We start from the raw sequence: 18,735 nt of genomic DNA, 5'->3' as shown, positions 1-18,735 counted from the left end.
ACAAAGTTTTTCATTTCGTTCATTCAATTTTTTTTTCCCCAGTGGGTTTTTTTTTTAATTTTTTTTTTTTTTTTTTTTTTTTTTTTTTTTCAAGTACTAAACCAAACCAAAACCCTACAAATAGGAAGAACAAAAAATTGGATGTATGCAAGAGACTCCTATTCAAACCAGTGGCATCTGAGGACAGGAATTATCTCCTAGATGGAACAAATAAGCAAGATCCTGATACATAATGATTACTAATTAATAAAAACAATATCAAGACCCATAGTGATGAGACTCAGAAAAATGACTTCTGCAAACAATACCAGCATTCTTGCTAGGAGAATACGGATGAATAATAAGAAATATAAAGAGAAAAACCTCTGACACTAAATCCTGGAGTAAAATTTCAATTTACAGTTCACTTCAATAACAGTTTCTCCAGAATCACAGAAACATGGAATAGTATTAAATAACTGAAAAGTAAATATTGTAGTATTTACCCAGCTTTTAATACTGACTACGGGATTGTAGTGCTGTTCTATTTTTCCTTTCCTGGTAAGTTGTGAGAGCAAAAAGAATACATTGCTTTTTGTTGTGCAGTTTGTACATCAGAATTGGGATGTGTGGAATTTTACAGGCTAAACAAACAATATCCGGAGGCAAGCTGAAGTATAAGTCAGGAACGTAAGTTTCTCTCAGCTTCTGTGCACTTTCCAGAAAAAAAAGACCAGTTTTTAAAGAGTCAGCCATGGTATTTCGAGTCTGGGAGGAGACTGAATGAAGATATGAAGACTTCAAAAGAAAGGCCAGAAAAGACCTGAGAGAAGCAAATAAAGAGCCTGATATAGCCAGTGGTCATGTATCTCCAGAAAAGATTGATCTGATCATTTAACATCAATTTGAAGAAAGCATGGCTGGCTTTCTTTGGCTTTCTTTTACTTTTATCTGAAAAGCTCTCAACCATCATTTCCTAAAACAGGGTTTTTGGGTTTTGCAGGAGACAAAATCTATATAAAGCTTGTTATAAAAGAGTCAGTGGGGAAGTTGATTTGATTTTTGTTGCTAAACAATCCAAGGTTAGAGGCGTTTTAACTCAGTTACTGTTCTGCCAATTAAAGTCACCAGGATAAATAAGAATATGCTGAGCTATGTGAAGAAACCATTTTCAAAATTGGCTGTTTCCAATGACTTTGTCTCTCACGTGTGGATAGTGCCTGTCCTGTGCCAGAAATAATTGCTAGTTTAAGGTCAATGCAAAGGTTTCAGAAAATCCAGAGGAGAAAGTAGTGTGCTATTGTAAAGCCTAATGGATCCAAAACAAGGAGCTCCTGGCAAAGTTTTACCCCATTTCTGCTCTTCAGGAGGTCTTGGCCCTTAAACAAAATTAAAACTCTGTTTAACAAAACTGTCACATATCCATTAAGTTCAAAAATTTGTTGACCTGAACCATTTTATACACTTTGGTCTCATTCTTCTTTCCATCCTTGTAAGATGCTGATGTTTTTAATGACTGCATCTGGTCTCACTAAGGGTTATGTAGTAGCTCTGAAAAATTGAGTACCTAATTACTTTATGCTTCCAGGAACATGAAGGGGAAGATGAGATGTTTTTCTCCTCTTTTTGTTTTTTCTTGACATTTACTTAGTTGCATACTTATTACTTGCAAATCCTATTTCTCATGCATTTGAAATAAAAGACAGTATAATCTCATGATAGGGGGAACCATACAGTTTGCTGCATACCTACAGACCTGTTCACAAGTTATCAAATGTTTTAATAAGAGTGCCTTGCTTTGTCATAATTCTGAGTAGAAGACTGTAGATTCCAAATAACTTAATCTTTTGGGAGTTTTATTGTATAATTCACGTCTTTTACTAGAATATTTTCTTTGTAAAACACTGGGGTATAGTTGGAATTTTTTAAATGCTCGTCTGCTTGGCTAGTCTCATTGTCCAAATTAATTATAATCTGTGCCTTTAGCAGTTTAAATGATTGGATTTTTGCAGAACTCGATGTTCTGACCAGAGCAGAGACATAGCCCATCATATAAATTCTCATGGGCATATAATTTTAATAGATTTGTTTGAAATCTGACTCTTTACCATTAACACATAAACTGGACTCAGAAGGTGTTATTCATATGAAAATTCTTGTTTACACCAAAGGAGATTTCCTAGTACAGTGCTAATCTGTAAACCTGGAAGTACCTGAGATTTGCCTTGCAGCAGTTATTCAAAGAACTAAATAGCAAATATGCCTTCTGAATTCTTAGCAGCCAGAAGAGTTGCCTGTTGATATTACTTCTCGCTCCTTCTCAATGGAAGCTGATATTCTAATTTTTCTTATTCTTTGTAGATTAGGAAAGTAATATAAAGGTGCCATGGGGGAGAACAGAAAGTTACAAAGGAAGTCTGTTGGATCTTTGTGACTGCAGCCTCCGTCTGCTAATACACAGCTTTTTCCTGTGCTGGCTGAAAGTAACAGCCCAGGAGTTCTTCTTTTCACAACAGTGCTGAGCTACCTTGTGGAAGGTAAATAATATAGGTTATCTCTTTTATTTATCCCACTGAAAGCTTTCTTCCAAAATTATATGATGGAACTTCCATGATGGTTACAAACTGGTGAAACTCTACTGAGTTCAGGAGTTTTTGGTGTCTGACAACCAGTGGGATAGGAAAAAAATCAGGCTCACAACTTCTCCTTTAGAAGCCTAGTTAAAACAGAAAAGTCACATTTAAAAAGGCTGAGCACTTGCCTGTGCACTTGACAAGATTTTAAACAATTAGGCAACCAGCAATGGCTTCTGATCCCATGGAAACGGCTTTAGAAAAAAAAAAAAAAAAGGCCTTCCTCCATTGAAAAGTGATTAGTTTAAAGCATTCTGTCCCATTTTTGGCAGTTTGATGGCAGTTTCCATGGGGATGGGAGTAGAGGATTGCTGAAGTGTTATCATAACTCCTGCAAATGACACAGATGGGGGTTAAAAATGTAAATTATATTTCAGCAGCACCTGTAAATGTATTAATTTTGGGAGAGGGAGAAGGGAAAGACAACAAAATGTTTTTTGTCTTTCTCCATCTGCAGTACATCTCTGATGAATGACGCAACAAGTCAGAATATAATTAAATTATCTTTTTGGCTCCTCATTCATAGTTCTGCAATGTAGTAATATTTACTGCTTTGAGAAGACAATGACCAGGGGTGTCTAATTCTTTCAAAAGTAGATACTGTTATGCTCATTTTATAAATTGCACAGCTGAGTGAGAAAAAAAGTTAAGTGGCCAAAAGACCAGGGAATCAGGATTATTGCTGAAAAAAACCCAGTCTGCTTGTTTCTAAAGCCCTGGGTAGGTGACTGTACCACTCAAATACTGAGCATTTTTTTTCAAGATTGCCATCTCAGGGCCCAGGGGCCACCAACAGGACCCAGCTCCCAGGGCTCCCCCACCCTGCCCAGGGCCCAGGACCCCATGTCAGCCCCCAGGCCGTAAGCCCCTTCCCCAGTGAGACTGTGGCAGGGATGGTCTCCAGCTCCCCATGTCCCAGTGAGCCCAGGCAGGGGATGATGACCCCAGACTGAACTTAAAAGGAGTCCTGGACCATGGGGATGGTGGGGGAAGCCCCAGGGGAGGCCGGGCAGGGTCAGGCAGGGCTGCAGGTGCCCACAGGGCCTGGCCTTCTGGTGACAACCAGTGACAGGCACAAGAGTTTTCTTGGGAGTTGAATTTTGAAGCTTTTCAGCTCTGGCAGTCCTGAAGTACCTCCAGAGAGGTAAATCTTGTAGCTTCTGAAAATGATCTCAAATTGAGTGCTGCACCATGGCAGCTTTTTAATATCTCTCCCCTCTGTGATATGGGGAAATGATGGCACTTGAACCCAGTGCTCTCTCTGTTTCAGTTGACGGTTGGGCCTGAAACCTGAAGGGTGTGAATTACTTGTGCTTTCACAATTTTTGCACTCAGTCAAACAGATACCTAAAGGGATTTTTTTGGAGAGGAGGAGGGGAGATTTGGGAGGGGAGGAAGAGAGTACAGGATTCTCACAGACCCAAGCTGCGAAAGGGTCTTTTCCTCACCCTTCTGTTTCTTTGTTATTCTAATCGGTAACATTGAGGACATAGTTTGTGACTGTGAATTGTGGAGTATCCGCGTGGAGATTAAAATCTCTTCAATAGATTCATGGCGTGAAAAAAAATTATTATGTGGATTGCTCATGGAAAATCTAATTTTAAACAGTGTTGCTTAGCTGTGATTTGTTGGAGAGCTGCACGGCATCATTCCTCTGGTCTGATGCGATGAACATTGAGGTGCTATTATGTATTCTATACTAGCTTGTAATTTCCTATGAAGGACATAGGATGCACTGAAGAATAGATATATTGGCCTTTGTTTAATGTTGTCTCAGTACTGCATTATGCAAATATGATGTCTTTTGCCTATGAGTATTCATGATAAATACACAATTTTGCTATTATTAGTTCCAGTTTCTTTTTTAAAAAAACGCTCATCAATTTTAATACGTCAGTTTATCTTTACTCTTTTAACTTGTGCTGTGGAACTCTTTACAGTTACAGCTGAATTTCATTTTAATTTCAAGCTGACTCCTAACCTAAACAACATTTACTCCATTTCTAATATCTACATAAATCTATTTACATGAGGAAAATATTCTTTCCACTGTCCTATTTGGATGGGAGAAGACATCAATCATTTCACAAGTGGTAAGAAACTGAAGGAAGAAAGGTTTAAAGGTGAACACTGCATAATTACTTAGTGCGTGACTTGATGTGAGTGATTTGTGTCTATTCATTTTCAAACCTGCATCTATAGTTTTGTGACTTGATGAAGAGTCAGCTTTGTTAGAGAGAATTGCTGAATCAGACTGTGGAAGTGTTGTTTGCTAAAGTTCAAATCTGAATTTTAAATTTTCTGGTTTGCTTTTTGGATAGGTATTTAAGTAATAGAAGACCTCTTTTATCAAATATTTTATGTAAATTTTATAGCTTTGGTGTGCAATAAATGGCGCTGATGATGTCTAAAGAAATGCCTGATCTCACAAAGAAATCCAGAAATTTCAGAAAATCTGTGAAGAGGATAATCACAGGTTGAAGTTCAGGGACTGCATTAGGGGGAAAAACATGGAGATCAGCTGTGTTTGGAAGAGCTACAGAAAGGAAATAAAGCCATTAGTATTTTCAATGTCTGAGAATGTCTAAAATCTGATAATACACCTTGATGGCTATTTAAGCAAAAGGAAATATTTATGCTCATTTTCAGTTAATTTCTAGGCAGAGTGGAATTGCTACTGGTAACACAACTACCTATAAATGGTGCTGCATTGTCAAAGTTGAAATAAATGGAATATTAATTTATGCTATATTTTCAAATACTTTTAGTTATGTTCACCATTGGCTGAAAAAGTTCAAAATTGAAAATTAATTATGACCCTTTCATATGCATATGAACAAACAGCTTTCAAAATGACACTGAAATTGTCATGAGTGGACCTCAGTTTTTATTTACACTGCTGAAAGAAGAGCTAATACAATGTCCAGAATAGTAACCTTTCTTCTAATAGGATATATAATTTAAAATCTGGTGAAACTTGGAGCATTACATCACTTCATTTACTGTTGCAATCAAGTGGTTTGTACGAATTATTTAAGACTAAACTGTGGTAGCACTTAGCTTACATATAATTTAACATTTTTGAAAAGAGAAGAATGTTGTTTTTAGAGCCTATACTGATTTTAATTTTTCTTCTGGCTTTGTTCTGATACTTGTACTGGAAAGTCCACTGTGAACAACTGCGAAACCTCTGCATAAACTGCAGCCCTATGGCAAATATTTGTCTTTATTGAGCTATGTGAAATGATCTTCCAACTCACTCTGGAAAGAACAAGTTGTCTTTTTAGGGATTGGATGTCCGTGGGATGTAATCGTTAGAGTCACTAACATGTCTGTGATCTGTGAAAGGAATGCAATAAGCTAAAAATTCTTTGCTCTGTATTTTCAGTGTGTTGGGCCAGTAGACTCTAGACACTATGCAGAATCTTTCCCACAGAAAAGTATGCAGGATAGATTTTCAAATACTAAATGATTAAGCATACAGGAAAATCCTGGATAAACTAATTTGAAGGCAGACTAGAGCTATTGTAGATATTTATTTCTCCCTTCTTTTCTTTTGCATTTCAGTGCCATTTTTAAAATGAGTTCATAAAGCAATTTAGAATAATCAGGTTTTAGGGTACTTCAAAAGTGTAAATTATTCTTTTGGAGAACAAGTATGTTTGAATGAATTTCAGACACCATTTCTTTGGAAGGGGAGGGAAATGAAATATTTCCAGAAGTTTTCTATCTCCTTATATGCAATTTCTGTATCTAAATGTACAAAAATAGAAGTCTGGGGTAACATTAAGATAAAAGAGTAAAATTTGAATGATGAAACTAGATAATTGTGTTGTATTTCAGATATGCAAGTTACTATATTAATGCAGATGATTTAAGAACTTTTTTATTTTTATGTTGTTATACATAAGTGCAGTGAAATTCTACACTGAAAATAAGGTTACTTAGTGTGTATATTTTATTTTGATCTTTAAAGACAAACAAGATCTTTAAGACAGACAAGAAAATAACAAAATAAAGGTCTATTCTTAAAATAAGGAGTAGAGTGTAATTCTCACAGAATCACAGAATGATATGGGGTTGGAAGGAACCTCTGGAGATCATCTCGTCCAAACCCCCTGCCAAAGCAGGTCCACCCAGAGCAGGTTGCACAGGAACTTGTCCAGGTGGGTTTTGAATGTCTCCAGAGATGGAGACTCCACCACCTCCCTGGGCAGCCTGTTCCAGTGCTCAGCCACCCTCAGAGTAAAGAAGTTCCTCCTCATGTTTAGATGGAACTTCTTATGTTGTGCCCGTTACCTCTTGTCCTGTCACTGGGCACCACTGAAAAAAGACTGGCTCTATCCTCTCGACACTTGCCCTTTAAGTATTTCTGGGCATTGATTCTGTCTGATTTTGTAGTCCCACTGTAACTGTTTCTTGTCCCCTGGTTTTCACTCGGTGAATATCTTCTTTCCAACTGCAAAAGATTTTATTCTGGAAGTTTTAGATTTAAATATAAGAGATTCCAAAGACAGCTCTCAAGAGTTGAAAGTACTTGCAGATCTCCTGAGTTATTGTTTGAATGTGAAGATGTATTTTGAAACAGCAGTTACTCTTCAGTATCATTAAAATAAGCTGAAAGTTACATGTCTAGAAACGTGGAAAGTAAATAATCCATGTATGCATATATATGCATATAGTCGGCATATGTATTAATTTCTTCTTCCCAAAATATCAGAAGGATCTTGGGTTCTGAGACTTGCTTATTAAGGGCAATGAGAAGCACAATGAAAAACTTAATCGGTGACTTTATATGATGAATCCAAGCACTTGGTACAACCCATCACTTATGGAAACAATGTAAGCTGAGTGACTCTTGGTGCAGTAAACTTTGTGTACAGAGATTTCTAAATATAGACATAGTAATTCAGAGTCAGTTACTGTCAGTCAAATCAATATAGATATTAAAAATGTCTGAATCTATTTTTGATGTTCAAAAATAACAGCAGTCACTGAGATTTTAGCAGCTACGTGATGCACTTTTAAGAAACTGCATGACTGTTTATCCATGCCTTAGTAGCCTTTGATAGAAATTGATGTGACTGTTCTGATATCTGCATCTCTATATTTAATATATATACCCATACACACAACACATTTTTCTGGTCTAAAAAAGAAAGGCCTGTAGTGGAAAGTGCTATCTGTTGCCATGTCCAAAGCTGGGAGCGCATTTTGAGAAGCTGATATTTGCCTCCACATGTAGGAAATTCCTTCTTCATGGTAGAAAGCAACAGAGAGACCTTGTGTGCATTAACATATATTTTATCCCTTCAAACTCGTTTGTTTTAGTATCACAACAAGCAGCCTGAGTTGGACCTGTGATTGCATTTTATGAACACTGTGATTTTTGGGGGGTGAAAATCCATTAATTATGATGAAGTTTAATCATAATCTAACGCCAGTGTTCTCACAAAAACTCTACAGTATAAGAGGAGAATGGGGAGAAAAGACACAGAAGGCAGAGCAACATGTAACTGCTTTTCACTCCTGGTGATTTTCTCCATACATCCTAAACATTGTTTGTGTGCTATGTACTCTTCTGTCAGATCAGACTGACATATGGGATGGGGTAAAAGTCAGGAGAAAGGTTATTCTACAAGCTGTGAAACAGTTCTGCTGTTGCTGAGAAAAAGAAAAAAAAAGTGTTAGCATATTTAGAAGAAGCTTTCATCCTAGGGAAACACCGTAGTGTGATTTTGGTATAGTATAGATTAATTTCCCTTACATCTGTTTCAATATTTTCTGTGACATGCCTATTAATTATAAAATCTATTTGTTGCACTAGCACTTTTCAACCTCTAATGTCCACCATAGCCCATCTGCTCCACCCACAAACCAGAGTCCAGAATAGTGAATTGACTGTGTCGCAGTTGCCTGCCCAGCAGTCACATGTCTTCTAAAATCAAATTGTTTGGCTGTTAGTGGTCTTTTTAACCAGAGGCGCGACAGTCCTTCAGACAGAATAAGCCAAACTGCCCAGTTTCCCCATGAAAAAGATGCAGCTATTGACTTCAGACCGGAACCGCTCATTTGGATAACCCATTCTGATATAACTAGAATCTTTTAAACACTCTTTTAAAAAGAAAAGTAAAAATGAAAAAGGGTTTTAAGTGAAACCAAACCCAAACAGTTCACCATGAATGTTGTGTTCCATTCTGGGCCTCATGTTAACAGTCAACCTCAAGGGAACCCTTACAGGAACAACACAGGTCTTACAAGTATCATGATGGGGTAGAAGAGAAAGACCAGCTGAGACACAATGTAGCAGCTCAAAAAACATTTTTAAAGGTTAAAGATTCTAAGCAGGAAGAAACATTACTGTGTGTAGCATAGGAAAGGTGTAAGGCATACAGACTTTTCTGACCCTTTCTTAACTAAGCAATTTTTCAGCGTAATTTGGTGTTCTCCTATGATTCTTTGGATTTTTTTTTTTACTAGGCCTGGCATTATCAATTATTATGTGACCCTCTCTCCAGCAGGTCAAGCTTCTAAAATCAGGTATGTTCAGCTCCATAACAATGGAAATAAGAAAGTCTCATGTAAGAGTACGAGTGAAAAGCAGAGGAGTTCTGTTTACAGAGCTGTGAGACTGGGTGCACAGCGCAGCAGAAAAACTTACTGAAATGAGCCAAGCTTTAAGGCTGGGAAAGCAGGTGGATCAGATGGTTTTAAGAGATCATTTCACCTCTGTCGTGTCACGTAATATCTAAAATTATGCCTGTGCTCATATCGTACTTTATGATGTCAAAGTGCTTTTACAAAGACAGGTGGTAGTGTCTTCATTTAAGCTGAACAAAGTCACCAAAAAAAAAAAAAAAAGTTGAAGAGCTTCAAGACAAAACTTTGTAGTAAAAAATTGCACCATAAGATGCCATCAGAACGAGACTCCAGGCTTGCAATTATAGGGACTATTTCCATGTGGTGTGGCCCCAAGTTCATATTTCAGTTTTTGTTCCACTGCCATGTAATGAGGAATAAAATCTGTCTCCTGCTAACGCAGCTCTAGGAGACAAAAACTTGGTCTTTCTAGAGCTTTAGGACTCCTGCTGTTGCCCTGCCTGCATTTCCCATAAGGAACTCGCTTTTCTCTCTTTCCCACTGCATCTGCAACCAAATCAGTCAAAAATTCATTATATACATTCCTCTTTTCTAGTGACTGTATACTGAGTACAGTTTAATTACAGGGTGCTGCTGACTGGATCTGGGATTGTTTTATATTCAGCTTGCACAAGGTGTAACTCATTTGGAGAGTGTGATCCAGTCTTTATATTTCCTCTTGCCTTCTTCCTGCTCTTGCTAACAGTTATCTTCAGTTGGAAAAGCTGTGGAATTCGTGTGGGGTATAGAATATACAATGTTGTGGGTTAAGAGATTTCCTGGTAAGTGAGAATTTTGTTTTGTTTTCCAGGAGGGAAAGTACACATTTACTTGAACTGCCCTGATGAGGTGCATTTATGAGCAGCAAGCAGATACGATTTTTAGTAGAAAACAGAGACACAAGGAAAGCATCTTTTTAGTAAATAGAAAGTCTAAAGAAATACAATCACATAATAGGGATTAATTTATTAAAATGTATCCATGCTCATGCTGCAGACACTCTTGCCATTTCTTCACTTCACATATAGAGGTGTGCAGTTGAAATGGCTTTTGTATGATTAATTGTAAAACAGAGGCTCAGTTAATTTGTGTCACAAATACTTTTTTTTTTTATGCAAGGACTCACCAGAGCTTCATAGCATTAACATTAAATGTAATTCTCAATGTGTATAAAGAAAATGTGGATTTATCTGTGTGCTAAGCAAATTCTCCAAATAGTGACTACTGTGAATTAGAAAGTTTAAGATCTAAAAGATGTTTGGCAACTTGGGGTATATCTGAACCCTCACTTCCCCCTTCTCAGCACTGGTTCACATAGTATATTTGTTTTGCACATCTATGGTCTTGAAACAGAGGGGGAAATACAACTGGGTAGGAGATGATGTCAGCCTCTCTGTTATCAAAAGATACAGTGAATATGTGTGTGTGTGTGTTCGGAAAAAAGGAAAAGATACTGGCTTTGAACCCAAGTAAGACAGCTGTGTCTGCCATGCCATTACTGTTGCTGGATCAGTACTGAGAGAGGAAAAAAACCCAGTCCTTTGGACCCTCTGCTTCTGCAGCTGTCGGACAAAGGTCTGAGTTTCCTGCAAACACTGTGAAGACAGCATCTCTCAAAGGGGCTAGGGAAAGCTTAATAAAAGCAGAGAGATGGAGGGGAAACCTCTCCCTTTCTCCCTCCCATCTACAGGGCACTTGTCCACTGGTGTGCCAGGAATGAAGTGATTTTCTGTCTGCTCTGCCTATACAGCCTCATTTCCTGTGCATGCTCGGACCCAAATCCTCAGCTAGTTTGGCACAGCTCTTCCCAAGTCAATGGAGCTGCCCCACTCAGGACCTAGCAGCTGAGGATACAGCCATCAGTGTTATTCTTAGTCTCTCTGGCATGCTGGAAGCAGAGAGGAGCATCGTGCTTGTCTATGCACCCTTTGACTAGGTGAGCTGATCTTACAGCTATGAAGCTGAGGAGATGTGAGTTTTGGAGAGGGGATGCACCATTTTCTGGGAACCAAGTCCTAGCTGTTGTTCTGTGTTTACTTCAAGGGTGGAAATCTAGAATGCAGGGACAGAGTTAAATCCTTTCAGAAAGTACAGTTTTCATGAGTCTGGTAGTCTGAATTTATGCACTCTGAATTCTTTTTTAACCATTGCTTTTCTCTCCTGACAGAAATTAGTCCTAAATCCGGATTTTTGTTTTCATTTTTACTTTTTGTGCCTGAATTTCTGCCAGATTACACCCAGGGTGGGACTTGAGTCTTTAGCCACATAATAGGTGAGTGAGCTTAAGAAAATATATATTTTCTGCACCTTGATCGTTCGAAGGACCACAAAACTACATCTAATGTATTTGTAAACCAATCACATGGGAAGGAAGGTCTGGAAGTATTGAGCAAACTGAGATCACTTGCTGTGTGTTTTGAGAAATTCTTCCACTCTTTAGGTGGAATGTGGCAACTGTTAAACAGTACATGGCAACCACAGAGACAGTCTGGGACAGGATGGGAAACAGGAATACAATATTCTTGTGGGAACTGTGGGGGAAATAGAGAGAGACAGACTGCCGTGCAATAAACTCCAGGATCTGTTTGTGCAGAGGAATGCACAATTGGAGGGGTGGGGGTTGGAGGGGAAGAGAGGAATAGGAAAAATAGACTTCCCCTCCGTGAAATGGATATTATTTAAAACAATAGCTGAGAATTTCTCAAATTACCAAAAAATATGATGCTGAAGAATACAGAGACAAATACACAAGTGAAGAGGGGAAAAGAGAGAGCAAGAGAATTCTGAAAATCAGCTGGATAGTACTGGTAATTTCAAGACTACAGGAGAAATACTCGTTCTAATCTGTAAGTCTTCTTGATACTGTCTAATTAAAAAGTACATGGAAGAGAATTTTACCAAAATTGCTATCACGGAACATTAAACCATGGGGATTTCCAACTGGGGACTTCCTAAGTTGAACTTGAAATAAGATCTTTTTTTTTTCCTTTTCATATTTCTGTTTTTAAGGCTGTTGTTTTGTACTTGCAGTTATTTTCAAGGGAAAAAGCTAATTCTGAGCCTACAATGCCATAACTAAAATCTTTTAGTGTACCTTTTAAAAAAGACAGACCTGAAGTGTCTGGCTGTAACCTTTTGGGTACTGAACACTTTCAAAAAGCTGAGTCATCTTTAGCTGCCTAATTAAGCATCGCTTGTGAGTGGTAGAGCATTGCTCTTTGCCCCAAATGTCAAAAAAGATGCCACTCAACCTCTTTTGCATTCTCTAGGTTCCGCTTTGTCTGAGACTGTACATCACAGATGCAGTTCATTGCTGCTTAATCTTCAGGTTTGCTGTGTTTGCTGAGGTCTTGACCTGTGAGTTCCTGAGTACTGCTGATTAAATCCTTTTAGTTTAGCTGGAGAGTACTCCACAAGTCACCAGCCCAAGTCTGATGGTGTTATCCTGTAATAGCCTTGTCCTCGTGGAAGAGCTTGAGTATTGTTTTTCCATTTTCCTAAAGTGAATTTAAAATGTGATTTGACTCAAGATTTTTGCAACTACCGCTGTTACTGATGCTAGAAAGTTGGGTATGTAGCATAAGTAAACCTGCTGCATTTGAAGAATCTTGATCTGTGTGGCTGAACTTTTGAGCCTCTGTCAACTTCAATGAGCACAGAAATCTGCTTGTACAGCTCAGGCCCTAATTGTGCAACCAGGACTCTGTTTCGTTTTTCCATAATACAGCATGTCAGCAGAAACATGAAGGGTAGAGCCAAGGGATCCTGGCTCCCAGGCTCCTACGCTTTCTCTGGACAATAGTTTTCCCTTAGAAACCAATAACTTATGGACTAAGGACTGCTCCATTTAAAACTATCTTGGGCTTTATGGCTAAAAGGATTTAATAAAAGAGGAGTGATTACTAAAGTATGTTACTGCTGAGGGGGGTGAGGATAGTTAAAACTTATGAAAAGGCTTTGCTTGCAGCAGAAAAGCACAGTAACCACTTAAAAATATCTTTGCTAATGTTTTTATTTTAAAAATGGAAAAAGTGAGTCAGCACTGAAGGCTTAGTATTCACTGCTATGTCCAAACTCAGCTGCTCTGGAGAGTCTCCCCATTCCCTCCCCCCATCTATGCTGTTGGCACAAGTGAATATAGCTACTCTTAATTTAGCAACATGCAGTCGCTACCTTTGCATGGGCTCTAACAATGATCCTGAGAGGTTTTCTGCTCTAGCACTTTCTTTTCCAAGGCTCTAAGCAATGGTGGCCTCTGCGCAAAAATACAGCGAAAATAATATGCAGGAATTGTTTTCAGGTGAAAAGTGTGTTCTGTCTCCAGACCGCTGGAAGAAGAAAGTGGTGCTGGTGGAGCATGCCTCCGGTAGCAAGAAACCAAATGGATTTTCATATACACTCAAATCCTCATTTATACTTGGTCTAGAGGCTAATTTGCTGTGGCAATAGCTCTGGGTTTACCTACAGAAACAAATATTTGCAAATTCTAGATTCTGTAACTGTGCTCGGGGCTGGATCAGCTCTGATTCTATACTGTATTTTGCATTGTGAAAAGAAGCAGAGTAGCTGTATTTGAGGGTCTTTAGCAGTTATCAGGTCTGTAGGAAATAAATAAGGGGGAATGTTTTCTAAAGCAGATCTAAAGCAGATACTGTGGTGTTGTTGCAAAGGTGTGTATGAAAATGTGGAACACAGCGTCTTCTCTCTCCTCATGTATGAAATCTTCCTGCCTGGCGTGCAGCTTTTTTTTCCTAAGGAAAATCCATACTCTCTTTTTTTTTTTTTCTTTTTTCTTTTTTCTTTTTTTTTTTTCTTTTCCCTCAGTATCTCCTGTGAGTCCCAGCCTGCCAGGCTTTTCCATGCCCACTGCAAGCCTAGGCCAAACGCAGCCGGTGCTGGGAGAGCGGCCTTACATAAGAGGTCTCTGAGGCTTACAAAGTGCTAGGCCGCAGTGTCAACTGTCTCTGGGGCGGATAAAAACCATCTCACAACCTGGGATTAACACCGATTCTTGTCAGGGGCTCTTGATTTGAGAGAAGAGAAGGAAATTTGCATGTGCTGTTTTAGTGAGTTTTGGCGGCTATATAAACCACAGTTTGAAAGTCTGATGTGTATCTAACCATCAGCACGCCTGAACTGTGCTCGATAAAAGGGGCAATGAGCTCCAGTTATGCAGCCCTTACTCCCCTTGCTTCTTCTCTGCAACCAGAGAACAACCAGGGCTATTTGCATATAAATCCTGAGTATTTGGCAACTTTTGCTGCAGCATGAGAGAAAGGGAAAGAAATGCAAATTCCCCATGAGTTAGCTTGTGTTTCAGCCACACTACAGAAGATTTAGCTCATCCACTGCTTGGCAAGTGATTCCAGCAAGTCAGCTGGGGGTCTGTCTGCCTGCCTGCTGCTTGTCTACAATGGCCAGAGCCCAGTATCTGGAAGATTGACTGAAGTTCTGGGGTGACAACGGTGGTTGCAGTTTGACCCCTCATATACTGTGAGTTTCACTTTGGGGAGGGTGGGACAGAGCTTTCCTAGAGGTCATTCCAAAGGTCCTGACTAAACATCCATAGGGAATGCATGCTGTGACAGAGCTGACTTAGTTCCAGTCTCAGTGGAAGATGGGCTGCTTCATCTTTGTCTTATGACCCAACAAGCTGCCTTTTAGTGGCACACACAGGCTTGGAGACGCCCTCCAAGACCTCCAGACGGGGCATTCTAATTCTTTTTAATTCAGGGCAGAGAACAGAAGTTGTATGTTACTCAAATTTCTTAGTGAACTACTGGTAGGCGTTCAGATTGTATACTAGAAGATGAATGCTTTAAATACCTCTGTTAAAAAAAAAAAATCAAGAGAGTATCTATATACCAGAAACAAATCCCTGTAGTTAGTGACCCATTATCCTAAATATGCATCTGCATGGGAGAGTGGGGGGAGAAATTGGATCGTGATATTACTGAATGCCTCAAGTCATGCCTGCCACAATACCAAACATTTTGCTGGAGATATTCAGCACCTCACAGAATCATATGAACGCTACAAGTTCAGTTTCAAAGCACAGAGGCGAATTAAAGAATGGATTTATAAGGAGGATGGTATAATACCAAAATATTAAACTTACAATATTAGTCCTGCACACCATCACCATACCATATATTTTCTTCAATTTTTTACCAAAGAGCTGCAGAAAACTGTTACATGAAGCTGTTAAATAGGGATATATAAATGTATCCTCCTGATACACAGTGCTTTCAGAAAGCCTAGAAGCAAACTATAAAGTGCTGCACGGTGTTGCCTACTGCAGATCACAGCCTTATCTATCAAATCTATGGGATACTTTTAGACTGCTGGTTTTTACAAATGTTTATGTCTTGGGTAAAAAGATTTTTTAAATTGCATCTGCTTTTGTTCCTCATTTATCAAGAGTAATTCTTGGTATCTTCCAAAGGACTGCCATCTTGCTGTTCTCTAGGTTTAGCAAACAGTGGTTTGCTTAGAGTTGCAGATAAAATTGCCAAACTTTTATCAGCCAAGCCATCTTTAAAATGTTTTCTTTCCAGCAGAAAGGCCTACACACAAGCCTTTTATGGCATTGTGTATTTATAGCTTTAGTCCGTACTGTGAATGAATGGATCACTCCACAAAACACAGTGCAGAGAGGCATTTGATGAGCGTGGTCAGCAGCGTGTGAGGCCACTGGATGAGGAGGCAAAGGTGCAAGGAACCTTGGTTTTCCATTGTGGCATGAGGGAAAGAAGGGAAAGGCTTATGTGAATTTGGGAATGGTTGAGTGTGTCACTGGAGGACTGGCTTTCTCTGAACTGCTGAGGAGCCAAAGCTTTGCCTTCCCACTCCTGAGTCTTGCACAGCGCTCCACAGAGAGCTGGGGGACAATGGCAGGGCAAAGACTGAGCCATGACTGTGGCAGCTGGTCAGTCAGAACATTCTAGAAGATGGTGAGGCCTGTGATCTGCTGGTGCTCTGAGGCAGAACATGCAGAAGCCTCACTGGTGCTCCACCAACCAGCAAACTCGCTCTCTGCAGTTCCCACTAGTACTGGAAGTACATTACATCCAGAATGGCTTGGGTCAGTGTGCACATCCTGTCTCTGTCATCCAGAGATACGGTAACATATTTTGCACCTTTGAATGCCTATCCTGCACACTGCTCCCAACAGTGTTTCCTGGGGCTCTTTCTAACATTGCAAATGTAGTATGGCCTCAGTCAGCAGCCATTTTTTTCTGAATCCATCTGCTTTATTGAATTCCAGTGCCTGGAGGAACATCTGGACCAGTAGCAGAAATAAGACCGTTACCTTGCAAATCTGAAGAATTAGGAAAGGTAGCATACTTTACTAGTGAAAAGTGAGACTGAAATAATTGCTAATGGGAAATATTTCAGTAAATCAAGCATACTCAGAATACTGTTCTGTATATAAAGCTGTTATAAGAGAAATATTTATTGTTTTAAAACGTATTATATTGATTTCAATTGGAAATACAGTTTGGAGTTGATTCTGTGATAGTAATTGGCTCTGTAGAGCTTTGATACTTTATTTTTTAGAACTCAAAACATTGCTAACACTGCCTGATACTTATTTATTTGATGTCTGCAGAGTACGTGGAAAGATGCTGTATGAAAGCTGGTTAGCAACTGAATGACAGGCCTGGGTAACTCGAAATAAACTGATTCAGCTCGGATCTCTTTCCCACCTGGAGGTATCTGCCTTTATCTTTCATGAAAGTGTGGGCATCAAGAATTTATGAGTGCATTTTAGGTAATCAGCTCCCATTATTATTATTGGCAAATTTTCAGAGTCTGGATCTTAGTAATTCTTATAGTAAATGTAAATTTTTCAGTAGTAGCTTCATATGTAACTGAAAATCTGTGTGTAGAGACAATATCAGCACATAACTCCACTTCTCAGAAGCATCCTCCCCAGTGAATGCTATGTAAAACTACCCTGAAACTGTTTTTGAAGGTGATTTCTTCATACTGCCTCTGCCACTATATTCATCTGGCAACTTCCTCTTCCTTAATATTGCATAACAGTAGGGAGAAGCAAGATCTAGGTCCCAGTCCCTGCCACGGTGACCATAAATCCTATCAACATAGAAACTAGAGCACAGGTTCCCTCTCTAGTAGGTGAGTGTTGCAAGCTTCAAGTTATGGAGGACTTGCCTAATTTATGTTGTTTCTACAAAGCCAGGCTTTACAAATTATAGGCTTTACACTTGTAATTTGTCCCAGAAGAGAAGGATTCCAGCTCCTCTCAGGTGGAGGAAAGTTTTGAACTGGTGTCTCTTGGGAATGCAAATAAGACCAAAACCTGTGGAAGAAAATGTGCAGAAGAACTTAAAGATGTCTAGACTTGGAATGAATTTACAGATTTCTGTTTTATTTTTCCACTACTTAGGCAAATATTGCCAAAACAAGCTGTCCAAGTTATCTCAACCCATTAAAATGCCATCTATGCTGAGGATAACACTGTCCTACTGTTGCCAGTTCTTTTAGCAATAAGATTTTTAAAGGAGGATTTTATGAACAAAATGTCTCTCAAAAGAATATTATCATCGCTGTGAAATCAAGAACCTTTTTTAAAGAAAAAAGATGCTAGAAGAAAGATTTTCTTAAAAAAGCCACAAGAAAGCACACGCTTTTAGATAAGGCAGTTTGGTTACTTTGCAAATGCAGGCAGATTTGCAGGCTCTTGTTGTTAGGGGGCATAAATGACGCAAACTGCAAGTCATAAATGTCTGTTGCCGTGAAAGAGTGGGTGCAGTTTTGGGTTGAGCTGCGGTGTGATATTTCCATCTGATACCTGGAGTCAGCCAATAGCAGCAGGTGATGAGAGGCTGAAGAGCACAACATGTTCCAGCAGCACCTGAGGTTTGATCTCTGTGGCACACTTGCTACACGCCGCACAGTGAGCCTCTGTCATTGCTTCATTGCTGCCTCTGAATTTGGTGCATGCAAACTGAAATGGCATTTCTTTTGTTCAGATCTTCAATAAGTAGTGGCCATTTCCTTAGAAGTATGATTCACTGAACCAAAAAATAGTTCTCAGACGTCCTGGTGCAGGCATTGATTATTCCCTAGCAGATATATATTTACTTCTTTTCTTTCTGGCTTGCAGTCAGGAGTTGTACCTTCTGCAGGATTTCACTCCCTACCGTCCGCAGTAATTACAAATGATGGGACTTTAAATACTTTGCCAGGCTATGTTTTTTCTCTGCACAAATTAGAAAATCACAACTTCCATGATCAGACATTAGGTAATATGTCTTGCACTACGTGGATTCAGAAGAGGGACGGATGTGTTTGTTCTCTTTGGGGAAAAAAGGAAGCTGTGAACTATGTTATCTCAGGGATTGTAGATATTCCTTCCCATGCTATTTTCCTACTTACAACAAGATGTTCTCTGGAGTGAATGCATCACCCTGGGAATGTGCTTTCTTTTAGGAACAGGACTTAGCTGCCACAAATG

The 18,735-nt window shown here is 39.1% G+C and overlaps 1 long non-coding RNA gene across 1 annotated transcript in view; it reads left to right on the top strand.

Annotated features, from left to right (window-relative positions):
- Positions 1–1,883, top strand: part of LOC106892888 — a 71,720-nt gene extending 69,837 nt beyond the window's left edge. The window contains exon 7 of the long non-coding RNA XR_001412951.1: positions 95–1,883. This is a non-coding gene — a long non-coding RNA (uncharacterized LOC106892888). The remainder of the gene's footprint in view (positions 1–94) is intronic.
- The last annotated feature ends 16,852 nt before the right edge of the window (positions 1,884–18,735 follow it).

Source organism: Calidris pugnax, unplaced genomic scaffold, assembly GCF_001431845.1.
Source record: "Calidris pugnax isolate Ruff unplaced genomic scaffold, ASM143184v1 scaffold24, whole genome shotgun sequence".
NCBI lineage: Eukaryota > Metazoa > Chordata > Aves > Charadriiformes > Scolopacidae > Calidris > Calidris pugnax.
Note: the sequence above shows the minus strand (reverse complement) of the source record. Positions and strands in the feature narration are given on the sequence as shown.